Below are 12,546 nucleotides of genomic sequence, written 5' to 3' on the forward strand. Positions count from 1 at the left end.
CGTGGATTTATGAAATTCACAAATAGCAATTAGGGAAGGCTTCCTCTTCACTCTCTGGAGTAAATTCTTATGCTGCATATTGACTTATCTCAGTGTTATTTGACCTATGATTATCCCATGTACTAGATGGTTTAAATCACTAATTCCCAAAATGTAATCCTAGAAATAAAAGTCCCAGAGCATATTAATAAGTCTTGTTCGGAAAAGGGCCCCACATGCAAATAAGTTTGAGAAATGTTGGGCTCAGTCAAGTTCAGCAGGTTTCTTACCGCAGGCCTTAATGTGATTTGTAAACCTGGGAGGGGGACAATGTGCAGGGTTTGCCAAATACACCGGCCATCTTCTTCTCCAGGGAGAGTCTTGCAGGACTGGTGTTCTAAGAACCACACCTTGGGAAGCACATGTTTATAGATTTGTTCATGTTTGAAAAGACTTTATCAGAGGAAAAGCAGAAAAGTTGTACAGAGGAAAAGTGGACATAGGGAAGGCAAAAGACTATAAAGGAGGTTACTTTGAAGGTTGTTTGAAAAGTAACCTAAGACTAAAAAGGCAACAGGCAGGTCTAAGGTGGTAAATGAACATATTCTAAGAAAATGCATTTTACAGCAATTTTTAACAAGCGCCTTTAGGATTACAAATCGGTGAAGATATAAAGGGGCATCTACAACAATTAATGCACATTCTCAGGCACAATTTAAAAGATGGAGCTCATTAAGATGCATGTTCTGAAAATGTTTCACTTCTAAACTAGGCTTGGGCCTCTTATGTATAAGTTACCAATGGAAACCATAACAATAATGCGTGGATAGGAAGAGGTTATCTTCTTGAATGAACAAATTAGGTCATCGTCAAGCAGTTTCATTTAATGGGAACTCCTGTGAGGTGCTTACATAGTGAGAACTGGCTCCTCTCCTATTAGCAAAGAATGTGAAAAGAACATTCCCTTCCGTCTCACACAAGAATGGGAGTGTGCAGCCAGCACTGGGAAGGTGTTAATTCTCAGTATGTGCTGGCTACCATCATCCAGTCCAGTTGTCAGCGAGCAGCGTGCTGCTCTTGGGAGCAAGGCGAATGTGCACCCTCCCCATTCTGCAGCCTGTGCCGCCAGGTCTGAGTGTTTGAAGCCACTTCTCACTTGCTCCTGTTCTGTGGTTCCAGCTGGATAAGTCTGGGAGACTCCAGCAGGCCTCTGATTTGGGGCTCATTAACAGGCTTCCATAATAAAATCATCAATAAAAGAAAGCATAAACTCCAAGGGTGTCTCAAATGTAAGAATTCTCACTGATGAGGGTGAAGGAAACTGAGCTTCTAACCAGCAATGGGTGTCTGGTCTTAAAATCTGCCTGGTGTGAAGGCTAGAGACTCAGATGCTTCGAACGATCTTGGAGACTCACCCCAAACAATCTTCTCAGCAAGCCTGGGTCTGAAACAAGGTGTTGGTGGGGGGGAGGGGGGAGGGATTTGTTGTTCGGTTTCTAGATCCCAGAGAAATGAAATCCTGACTTGAACCTCCTTTGGAGAGAGCCGTTCAATTATCAGGATAGTAATTCTTTGAATGTATAAATAAAAGTCACACTAAAAATAGCAATGCCGACCAGACTGTGCACCTATGGATTTTTGCAGTACGAACGCGATTCTTCAGGCCAGAGAGTGGCAGATAGCACGTGCCCATTTTCGGTTTCCCTTTTGCAAGAGCTCGGCCCCGGCGAGCCAACCCCGGCAGCAGACAGCCGGGCGCTGCGCTCCGGGCTCCCTCCTGGGGGCGCGCGCCCGTGGGGTGTTCTCCGACATGAATTGTTTCAACCGCTACTGGTTTCAGCGGTTTTCTTGGCAGGAAGATGCAGGCAGTAGCGCATCCTGGGCTAAGGCTTTGGATCGCGCTCTCAGGGGAGACGACGGGCTGGAATTTGTGAAAACAAACCCAAGATGTTAATGAGGACTCAGGCACTGGGGCGCTTGGCAGATACTTACAGAGCTGCTCGTGAGCTCCCGGGGGCAGGGACTTCGCTGTCTGTTTGGTACGCTTTCTATTTATAATGCATCGTGGTGTCATTTTGAGTATTAAATAATTCCTTGAGAAAGTGTTTGGGGAAAAGGGTGATCCACAGAGAGAAAGGAAATCCTTTCCCCCTCATCTCACGGTGTGCTTTTCTTCTGCATTTTGCAGACTTCCATGTATCTCAAAGAAAACCGTGTTATTTTAAAGAGGAGCAAGGTTGACCGACCGTAAGTGATAAGACAAAGGGCGCTGGACTAAGAGGTGGATAGGTTCCCTCTAGTAACAGCTGCCATTGAGTGCTTCTGTGTGTCGGACGCTGCTCTCTCTTCTGTAAAGTTAGTTGAATCCTCCCCACCACCTGGGGGTGGGGGATGCAATCTCCGCGCGGTGGGTGAGGAAATGTTTCCACTGCTCACAGGCTGCAGAGGGGCGCGCAGGCCGGTCTCTGGGGCTGGGCGGGGCTCTGGCCACCGACACTGCCTCCGGTGGGGCCCTGCAGCCTGGACTCACAGCAGCAGCCGCCTGCCCTTGAGACCAGCCTCCTTGCTGGGGCTGTGTGACTTGCACCAAGTTATTGGACTGGTCTCAGTGTTAGTATATACATCGCTTGTGGGTTTGCTCTGAGACATAGAGCAAGTCACCCAGGGCCAGGAGCCTGAGGAATGCACATCTGTGGGAGCATCTCATCTCTGTCTCTCAGGAGATGGTGACTCAGGTCCTGCAACCTACAAACGTGCTGTAAAGGCAGCGCTGTAAACAGGCAGCTGAATTTAGTAGGTGAGTGGGGTCAGGACAAGGTGCTCCTGGGGTGCAAATCCTAGCTCTGCCTGCTAACTGTGTGACCCTGGGCAAGTTAATTAACTACCCTGTGCCTCAGTTTCCTCATATGTAAAATAGAGCTAATCGGGCTGTTATAAGCATGAAATGAGGTGATGCTGAGGAAGCGCTTGACATGAGGCATAGCACCTAGTTAGGGCAAAATAATCGTTATCTGTTCTTATTTCCTGCAGATGTGGAAATGGAGCATTTTCTCTTGTGTATTGAAAGCTAATGGCTCCAGGAGAGAACTGTTGGATTTCTGTCTTAATAGTCTGCTGTTCCCACCGTGATTAATTTTCCTGTTGTAGTTTGCTTTTGCTTAAGCATTGACACTATTTCACCTGTTTTCTTAATGGGTTACAGGTATTGTCCCATCATGTCCTCTGCCCCTTTCTTGACTGAGGGAGGCACTGGACCACTGGCGGCTGTTGCATTCACTCGCCATGTAGTGTCTGCTGTAAGCCGGGCGCTGTGGGGTGCGTGCGTGTGTGCGTGCACACCGGGGGTGAGGCAGGGATCCAGGCGTGATGAACCAGCTGTATCCATCCTCAAGGAGCTCCAGAAGGAGAGAAGGACAGTCGGGAGTAAGTGCGAGACATTTAAGCAGAATGAGGTGAGTGCAGGGAAGGAGCGGCCAGGTGGGCTGTCTGGGTGTCAGGAGCCCAGGAGGACCTGTGATGGGCTTTGCGTGGGTGGAATTCCTGAAAGTAGAGACTGGAGAGAGAGGCCTGGGAGAGAAGGCAGGAAGAGCCTGAGCAAGACCGTGCAGGTGGGACAGTGAAAGGAGGGTTTGGGGAACAGGTCTCCCTTTCGGAAGTGGTTTAAGGCATGAGGTTGGGGATGCAGCATGATGAGTGAAGGGAACCGGTGGGGGAGACCTCTTGAGGGTGGGGTCTGCAGGGTCTGATGAGGGTGAGGAGAGGTTTTATTAATGTTGTTGTTCAAGTGTGAGTTGCCTGGGCCTGGGGTGGGGACTCAGTTGAAGTAGCACGGAGGGGCATGCTGGGGTGGGGAATGACATGCCTCCCTGGGGTTCCGGGCTTGCTTCTGCCATCCCTGGGTGGAAATGCAGGGGTGGAGATGGGGAGAAGGTGAGGGGAGATTGCATTTTCATTGCCTCTGGGCTTCCTGTGCCCTGGAACCTATTTTCTCGCAGAAACGTATTAGAAAATGTCCAGGTTCTCAAATGAACTCCTAGAGCCTATTTAATCCACAGCATTTCACAACATATCGTAACACACAAAGCCTATTAATCTGCCCTGTGTCATAGCATACCGCCCTGTGTCATAGCATACCGCAGTGCAATGGGCCTGTATTGCTAAGACCGTGTCTTAGAGTTTAATGTCTATGGGAAAATTCATTGCAGATTCCAAGTCATCAGCCAGGAACAGGATGGTCAGCTGGGAACCCTGCTGTGAAACGGCTACACTCTGTGCCCAGGGAGTGCTGACCTGGAGACCACCTGTTCCATTCCAAATGACTGGATATCATTTGAGTTGGCAAATGAGAAAAGTCATTTCTTTGCTGTAGCTTATATTTTACGTGTTAGAATTTAAAAGACACATCGGGGCAGGCCCCGTGCTGTAGCGGTTAAGTGCGCGCGCTCCGCTGCTGGCGGCCTGGGTTCCCATCCCCGGCGTGCACCGACGCACCACTTGTCAGGCCATGCTGTGGCGGCGTCCCATATAAAGTGGAGGAAGATGGGCACAGATGTTAGCCCAGGGCCAGTCTTCCTCAGAAAGAGGAGGATTGGCAGATGTTAGCTCAGGGCTGATCTTCCCCACAAAAAAAAAAAAAAGATATCTAATACTGTTCTGTTACATTTGCAGATAATACATTTTTATCCTTATAGCTGAGGAGAAAATATACTTCATTGACGGCATTTGTTGTCAATGTGAGTTCTTGATCCTTGGCCTCTTAAACTGGTCCTGGGATTGTTTTCCTGTCCTGGGATTTTAGAAGCAATGGTTAATATGGTCCTGAGAGGTTGCTCTTAGACACTTGTCTGGATAAAAACTACAGAGAGCTCAGTCATGGAGTATTTAAAAAAGTGAAACCTCTTAAAGAGATATGACATTTTATTTCTTACATTATTGTTGCCTTTGTGGTTGTCATCATAATTAGCAGCAGCATACCTAACATGTATTCAATGCTTACTGTGTGCCCAGCACCACACTTTGAGAACCTCTACCTTAGAACACCTGTTAACGATTTGCAGCAAAAACTAGTTTCTGCCAAACAGTGTTTGGGAGATCTCCACTAGCCATCATCCAAGATTTTTTTTGATCAGTCAACAAACACAGAGCACCCTACATGAACCAGATCCTGTGCTAGACACAGGGGAATCGGTTCTGGTTAAAATGAATCCCTGTCATCATTGAACTTCAAGTTGGAAAGGCACTTAATTAAGCTAATAATTAAGGAAATTATTCCAAGTATATAAGTGCCATGCGGGCGTAGTATCGAGGGCTCCTGGAGCATGTAGCAGGGGATCTGTTCCTGGGAGAGAGTGGTCAGCAAGGATTTTTGTTTCTTTTTTTTTTTTTGTGAGGAAGATCAGCCCTGAGCTAACATCCATGCTAATCCTCCTCTTTTTGCGGAGAAAGATCGGCTCTGAGCTAACATCCATTGCCAATCCTCCTCCTTTTTCTTCCCCTCTTCTCCCCAAAGCCCCAGTAGACAGTTGTATGTCATAGCTGCACATCCTTCTAGTTGCTGTATGTGGGACGTGGCCTCAGCGTGGCCGGAGAAGCGGTGCGTTGGTGCGCGCCTGGGATCCGAACCCGGGCTGCCAGTAGCGGAGCACCTGCACTTAACTGCTACGCCAGGAGGCCGGCCCCTTAGCGAGGGCTTTAGATGCAGACCACATGAACAAGGCGGATAAGCAGGAGTTAGCCGGGTGAGGAGAGCAGCATGAGCTCGTAGAGGAGGTAGCTGTGGAGGTTGCAAGAGGGAGACAGCATGGTGTCTGAAGAACCGAGACGGGGTGAATAGGCTTCAGGTGAGAAGTTGACTGAGCGGCTGCTGAGAGCTGAGGCTGGGGAGATGAGAAGTCGGATCATTCAGGGTCTTGCAGGTCCCCCTAAGGAGTTGGATCTTTAAGCCAAGAATGATCAGATTTGTACTGTAACAATTGTCACTTTGGCAGTGCAGTAGGGAATGGGTTGGAGGGGTCAGGAGTAAAGGGGGCTAGTTAGATGGTGATTGCTGGGGTCCAGTGGGGTACGAAGGGGGCCTAGACTAGGCTGGTGATGTTGGGATCAGAAGGAGCTGAGATTCAAGATCTACCACGTGAATGCATTGATTCTGAAAATGTATGTCTCATATTTTCATCTCTGAAATTGTGGTTGTCTTAGACTTGGCCATACTTTTTCTGTCTTTGAGATACATAAGACAGTGGTGCATCTAAGAATCGATGGCCTCATGTCTGAGATGAAATATGGTGTGGGAGAGATACCACCTGCAGAACCTGGTGGTGTCCTGGAGCTACAGGTCTGGGGCTGTCGGCTGAACGGAGGGGTTGAAGTTCCAGCAGAGAAAAGGCTTATGGGAACAGTTTTATTCTTCAGGTTTTTTTAAATATTGTGAAGTCCAAACTAGAAAATTTATTAGTTGATATTCACCAGGAGTTGAGTTGCCAATTTTTTTTTTTTGTGAGGAAGATTGGCCCTGAGCTAACATCTGTTGCCAATCCTCTTTTTGCTGAGGAAGATTGGCCCTCTTCCTCTACTTCATACGTGGGCTGCCTGCCACAGCATGGCTTGACAAGCAGTGTCCTGGTCCACGCCCAGGATCCGAACCTGCGAACCCCGGGCCGCCGAAGCAGAGCACGTGAACTTAACCACTACGCCACTGGGCTGGCCCCTTGAGTTGCCAGTTTTAAAGGTTGTCAAGTAGAATATTTTGGTTTTAATTGTTGATGTTAATTGTAGATTAATTGTTGAAATTAAACCATTTTGATAATTTTATTAAACACTCTTTTATTAATTGTTGATATTGAACTTGTTTTATGTATAAAGGAACCATTTTCCCACCTTGATCTCTCGGTCTGCTCAGCTCTCTCTTTAAGACAGTGTATTTACATTTCCTGCTGTCTTTAACATCCTTTTTTTATCAATTTTACTCCCTGTCTCTTGAGGACACAATAACTTTAATTTGTACATGACTGACCATGTGGTGATACCAAATATTTGTTGTGCTGGTGTCTTTATGAATGCTCTGGAAAGTCCTGTCTTGCACTGCCTCCTAGCAGAGCAGCCACATTCAGGATAATATTCGTGAGGAAAAAGGAGTCATTGCAGGTAAAAGTTGAGAAGATTTAACTGTCTTCCAGTTTACCCAGCTTGGCAGATACTCACAGCTTGAAAGGAACAGGCCTACAGATAGTGGCTGTTAGTAAGCTATGTAGGGAGCTTAGAAATTCTGGAGGTCCTGTCCCAGACTTGCCTATTGCAAAGTTTAAAGCATTGCCAGCTAATATAGTCTCCTGTCCATCTTGCTCACAAACCTACAATGGTCTAGATGCATTTTCCTGTACCTCTGACCAAACAATTTTAGTTTAGGGGTTAGATATTGAATTCTAATGTTGTTTTGAAGGTGATCATATTTATTTCTTTTTAAATGCATGCAGCATTTTTAACAATTTCTGAGTGGTTTCCTTTGCTACGGAAGTGGTCTCACAACAGACCTAGGAGGTTAACTGATAACGACTGGGGGCAGCTGTGAAAGTAGGGTCTTATGATCTGGCTTCTATTTGGGGAGATCGTTAGCTGGTTTCCTTATGTTGTCGTTCACTCTGGGGAATCGGAGCTTTGGAATTGCTGCTGCATGTTGCCTGGTCTTCTGCTCGGGAGGTGAAGCAATCTGTGGAACAGAATAGAGCAGAGAACGTGAACTTGGAGGAAATGATCTGGCTGAGTGAACAGGCTCATTTGTCTCACTTGGCTGGAAAGACAGCGAGTGGGGCCCAACTTAGCTCATCAGGTCTGCAGCTGACGCTCTCTGGCTACTGGAGGAGAGCAACCAGAAGTATTAAAAAGTCAGTCAGCTCCTGATAGGGGTAGCAGCATGGAATATACCTCCTTCGATATGGCCACAGCTATCATCTTTGTTTATATGCACACCAGTGTATGTTATGAAGGGGAACAATCAAGATTAACTTACAATGCAGGAGTCATTTTATCAGTCAGGTGATAGTGTTTATCTCATGAAACACAGCGAAGACCGGTCAGTTCCTAGACGCACTGGGGAGAATTACAACATTGACTGCGTGTCACTCTGTTTATCTACAGCTTTAAAACGGAATATTATTGCACCACCAATTTTCATCTGCGGTGACAGGCAGAATGCCTGGGAACAAGGCCTGAGATTTCTGCTCTGGCACCTGCCTTTAGGATCTAGAAGAATGAGAGCTATTGGCATACAGGACATTATCAAGCTTTCTGATTGTGTACATTAATAATAATAAGCATCTGAGAATTTTATTGGATAATTTAAAAATAGATAAGTACTTGAATACTGAGTCTTTATCTTGACTGTTTCTTGCGAATACTTATCTCATTATTGGTGATTCATGTTTATTAACTGAGTAATAAAAAATTAAAAGCATTTTACAATAGTGAATAAGTTATTTTTAATGAATATATGAAAGGGGTTGATGTTTTCACTACACAAAGAATTATGGCTTGATGTGGCATACTGGGGGGAAAAGTGGTCCCTTGTCAAATGAAGCGAGGCTGCCAGAGGATCTATTCTATCTCTGATGAAGGTTTCTTGGTGCCTGTCAACACAATGATCCTCTCCTTAACCCTGGTCTAGCGTCTGGTTCCATCAGTCAAAAAACAGGTGTTGAGGGGCCGGCCCCGTGGCGTAGCGGTTAAGTGCGCGGGCTCCGCTGCCAGCGGCCCAGGTTCAGATCCCGGGCACTCACCAAGGCACCACTTGTCAGGCCATGCTGTGGCTGCGTCCCACATAAAGTGGAGGAAGATGGGCACGGATGTTAGCCCAGGGCCAGTCTTCCTCAGCAAAAAGAGGAGGATTGGCGGATGTTAGCTCAGGGCTGATCTGAAAAACAAACAAACAACAAACGGGTGTTGAGCACCTTCAGTGGATAAATAAAGCCTTTGTTGGTGCAGGGAGGCATCTGTAAGAATCTTCAAGCAAATGGGACTAAGGTCCCTGTTTAAAGCCGGGAAAGGGGCAAGCGGGGCCTCTGGTGGTGTAGAAAAGGCGCCCCTCTGGGCACACAGAGCCCCCAGGCCCAGCTTGGTGGACTTTGCGCTAATTAGGCCCATGAGCCCTTCCCTCCGGACTGCCAAAGCTCCCATCGGGTCTCTCAATAGGTGGCAGAGAGCTTGGGCTGCGTCTCAGCCCCCACTTTCCTCCTGCCCCATTGTACCTCGCAGCTCTCGACACAGGTGGTTTCCGGTTGGTGAACTATTTCTCCATTAGGTCTCACTGTTCACGGGGAGAGCTGGGCAGGCGGTGTAGAAGGCCAGGTGTGCAAGTCTGCCATTTTTCCTCGTAAACACACACACGGCTGTGACAGCAGAACTTAACAAATGATGTGAAAGCTTAGAACAATGGAAATGCCTTTTCTAAGCAATTAGGTGGTGATCCAAATATCTACCCAATGCTTGGAGTCACATTCTTGACCATAGTGTTGTGTCAAGTTGTTTAAAGCAGACACCCAGCGTGGTTTAATGCATGCACCGTGCCATCAGAATTAAACCCACACGTCTTCACCTGACATTGGTCTCAGCTTACCTTCCCAGCCTTTCCCTCTGCCACTCCTTCATCGTGGGGTGCATGCCCCACTCCTACCAAAACGCGCAGCTGGAGGTTCTCTAAACCCTATGCTTCATGTTCAAACAGTGCAAAGTGTCTTCATTCCACATGCATCCCCTGAAGTCCCTTCCTGCCTAAAAATGGCCCTCTTTGGGTACCACTTTCGTTACAAAGCCTTCAACCCACTGTGATTTCTCTCCTCTGAATTAGGTGGTATTTTGTGTTCATTTTGGTGTGTGTAACATAGTCTCTTATAGTCATTTATGTTATTTCTTTTTTTTTATGAGGACAGCGATTACTTCTTGTTTATCCTTCTGTCTCCCACAGCACCAAGTTCTTTAATCAGGGGAGGTGAACAATGTATGTCATTTGACTGACTGACTGAATGAATGAATTCATTGGATTTATTTATTTAGGAATCAGACTTGGAACATATCTAGTTTCCTTCTGTCTTAGTAATCTTTCCAGTTCCTTTATCACATTAAATAGTATTTTTCCAATTCCTTTACATGTTAAATAGTATGTTTCCAGTACCTTTATCACATTAAAAATTTATATTTCTGAATGTAGATGATATAGAAATCATATATTTATTAAATAAAATGAGGGATTGCGAAACGACGTAGTATAATGAGAAAAACTAGTATTTCTAATTTTAAGTTGGCCATTCAGTAACTGGGTAACCATTCCCTGCCTCAAATTTTCTTAGCTGGAAAATGAGAGACTTGCAATGGCTTAAAACTATGTCTGTCTATGGACAGAAGATGTGCTGTTGAATTTTACCTTTATATGAAGACCTGCCCCTTCCCTCCCTGTGCTCCCATAAGTGTGGCTGTGTAAATACACTCTGGCCAATGGAATGTAAACAGAAAAGTGTTAAAAAAGACACTCTGCCCCCTTTTTTGTCCCTTCCTTCACCCTGCTGCTCAGAACGTCCTGTGACTCCTGCTGCCATCTTGGGCCTGAGGATGAAGGCCACGTGCTGGGCAGAGAGGGGAGTTTGAAGGAACCTGAGTCCTGACGACTTCCTGGAGTGGAGCGGCCTTACAGCCTTGGACTGTCCACCTCTGGGCGTTTACATAAAAAAGAACTCAACTTTTCTCAAGTCACTGCTATTTTATGCCTCTGTTATTCACAACCAAACCAAAACCTGATTCATATGTCATCACTGTTCATTTATTTGCCTTTTCCTCCCATTAGACTCTGAGCTCCCTGAGGGAGGTACTACATCTTACCTGTGTTCGAATTCCTGGCAGCTGGCACAATGCCTGACTTACCCTGGAGTACTCCGTAATGATGACTGAATGAATGCACGAAAGAGCAAGGGAGGTATTACTTGCAGAGGCAGCTAAGCCCCCTTACGTCTGTTCAGGAAAGTTAGGGTGGGCATTCCAGCCAGCTCTTCTTTAGCCAGGTTCCCAGAATGAAGGAGACACTTGGAGCAAAGCCCCAGATGACATATACATAACATGAGAAAAAAGGAAACCTTTGTTGTTTTAAACCATTGGAGTTTTGCAGTTGTTTGTTACTGCAGCATAACCTAGTGAAAACTGTCTGCTACTGTGGGCTTCATATTTGAGAAAAAAGATGAGAACTGAAAGATGAGTAGGAGTTTCCTGCCGGGAGGGAACTAGTGGCTTGGGGCCTTCCAGGCAAAGAGAAGGGCCCCTCGGGGGATACATTTTCTCAACACATCAAATTCTATAATATCAGGATCTAGTTCCCAAATTCCCCGCTGGTTCCATGAATTTTGAATTGGAAATATGCAAGAATTTGCATCTGTGTCTCATCTCCCAAAGTTTGTGGCCTACTTGTCTTAGATATGGAAGGGATGGAAGGGGGCAAGAGGAATTGAGCACCGTGTGTCAATCTTGGTTCTCAGAGCGTTTTACGTTCCACTGTCATTTGTGCTCTTGGGCTCCAAAGGAAACTCGATGTCATCATTCCTCTCCTGTTTCATCAGAAAAATGTAAAACTTCTGTTGACTCCACAAGCTCCCTCAATTCCTCCCCCTACCGTAGTAGTAAGTAGAGAAACTATTTACTCTTTGACTCTATAAATAATTTTTGGTTGAGTCTCTTGTTTACACAAATCTGATTGCATCTTACTGGTTACTGAACCAGTCACAAACAATTTAGGAATGTTTTTGGTGGTAAAAGTTCTAATTATAAAAGAAAAACGTGAAAGTGACTCCCTGGACCCTGGACAATAAGCCTCAAGCCAGAAGCCCCAGGAGAGGATAAAGCCCTGGGGTCAGGAGTGAAGCTGTAAAAGAATCCTACTTTGTTACGTTTCTCACACTATTTCGAAGCCACGTGCACGTTGTAGAAAACCTGAAAAAGGAATATGAAAGTGTACTTTGTTAAAAATAGTTTCCCCCAGGATTATGTATATCATAGATATGCAGTTTTCAGTTCCCCTTTTAGAAGATATATTTTCTCTGCTTTTTAAAAAGACAAATGCTCATTAAAGAAAATGTGAAAAACACATGAAAATATAAAGAAGAAAATAAAAGCCATCCATAATAAAGACCATAATATCACCATCCAGAAATAATCATTTTGAGTTTTTTCGAATTTTAAACATTTTGAGATATACGTATGACTATTCAGTAAATTCTATCAGGGAATTTTTGGTTGACTGTTCTGAAACCCAGGCAAACCGGAAGTTATCATCTTGACTCTGATTATTTCCTGTGGAGGTATTCTATACGCACGTCTTTTTTTATTTGTCCTGCATCTACTTCTCTACGCCCCGCCCCCATGATTCTATAGTACATAGTCCACCTGCGCACCCCTTGGGCTTGCTGATCAGAGCGACCGCATTCTCCTGTTGGGAGAAGGTGACCAGAGTTGGGCCCGCCAGAGAACTCCTGATGTGATTGCTATGGGGGAGAAAGAGCTATGCCCTTTTCTCTGGGAGAGCTGCTCTGAAGGTGTGTC

This window comes from Ceratotherium simum, chromosome 36 (genome assembly GCF_057802395.1).
Source record: "Ceratotherium simum simum isolate JZ-2026a chromosome 36, ASM5780239v1, whole genome shotgun sequence".
Taxonomy (NCBI): domain Eukaryota; kingdom Metazoa; phylum Chordata; class Mammalia; order Perissodactyla; family Rhinocerotidae; genus Ceratotherium; species Ceratotherium simum.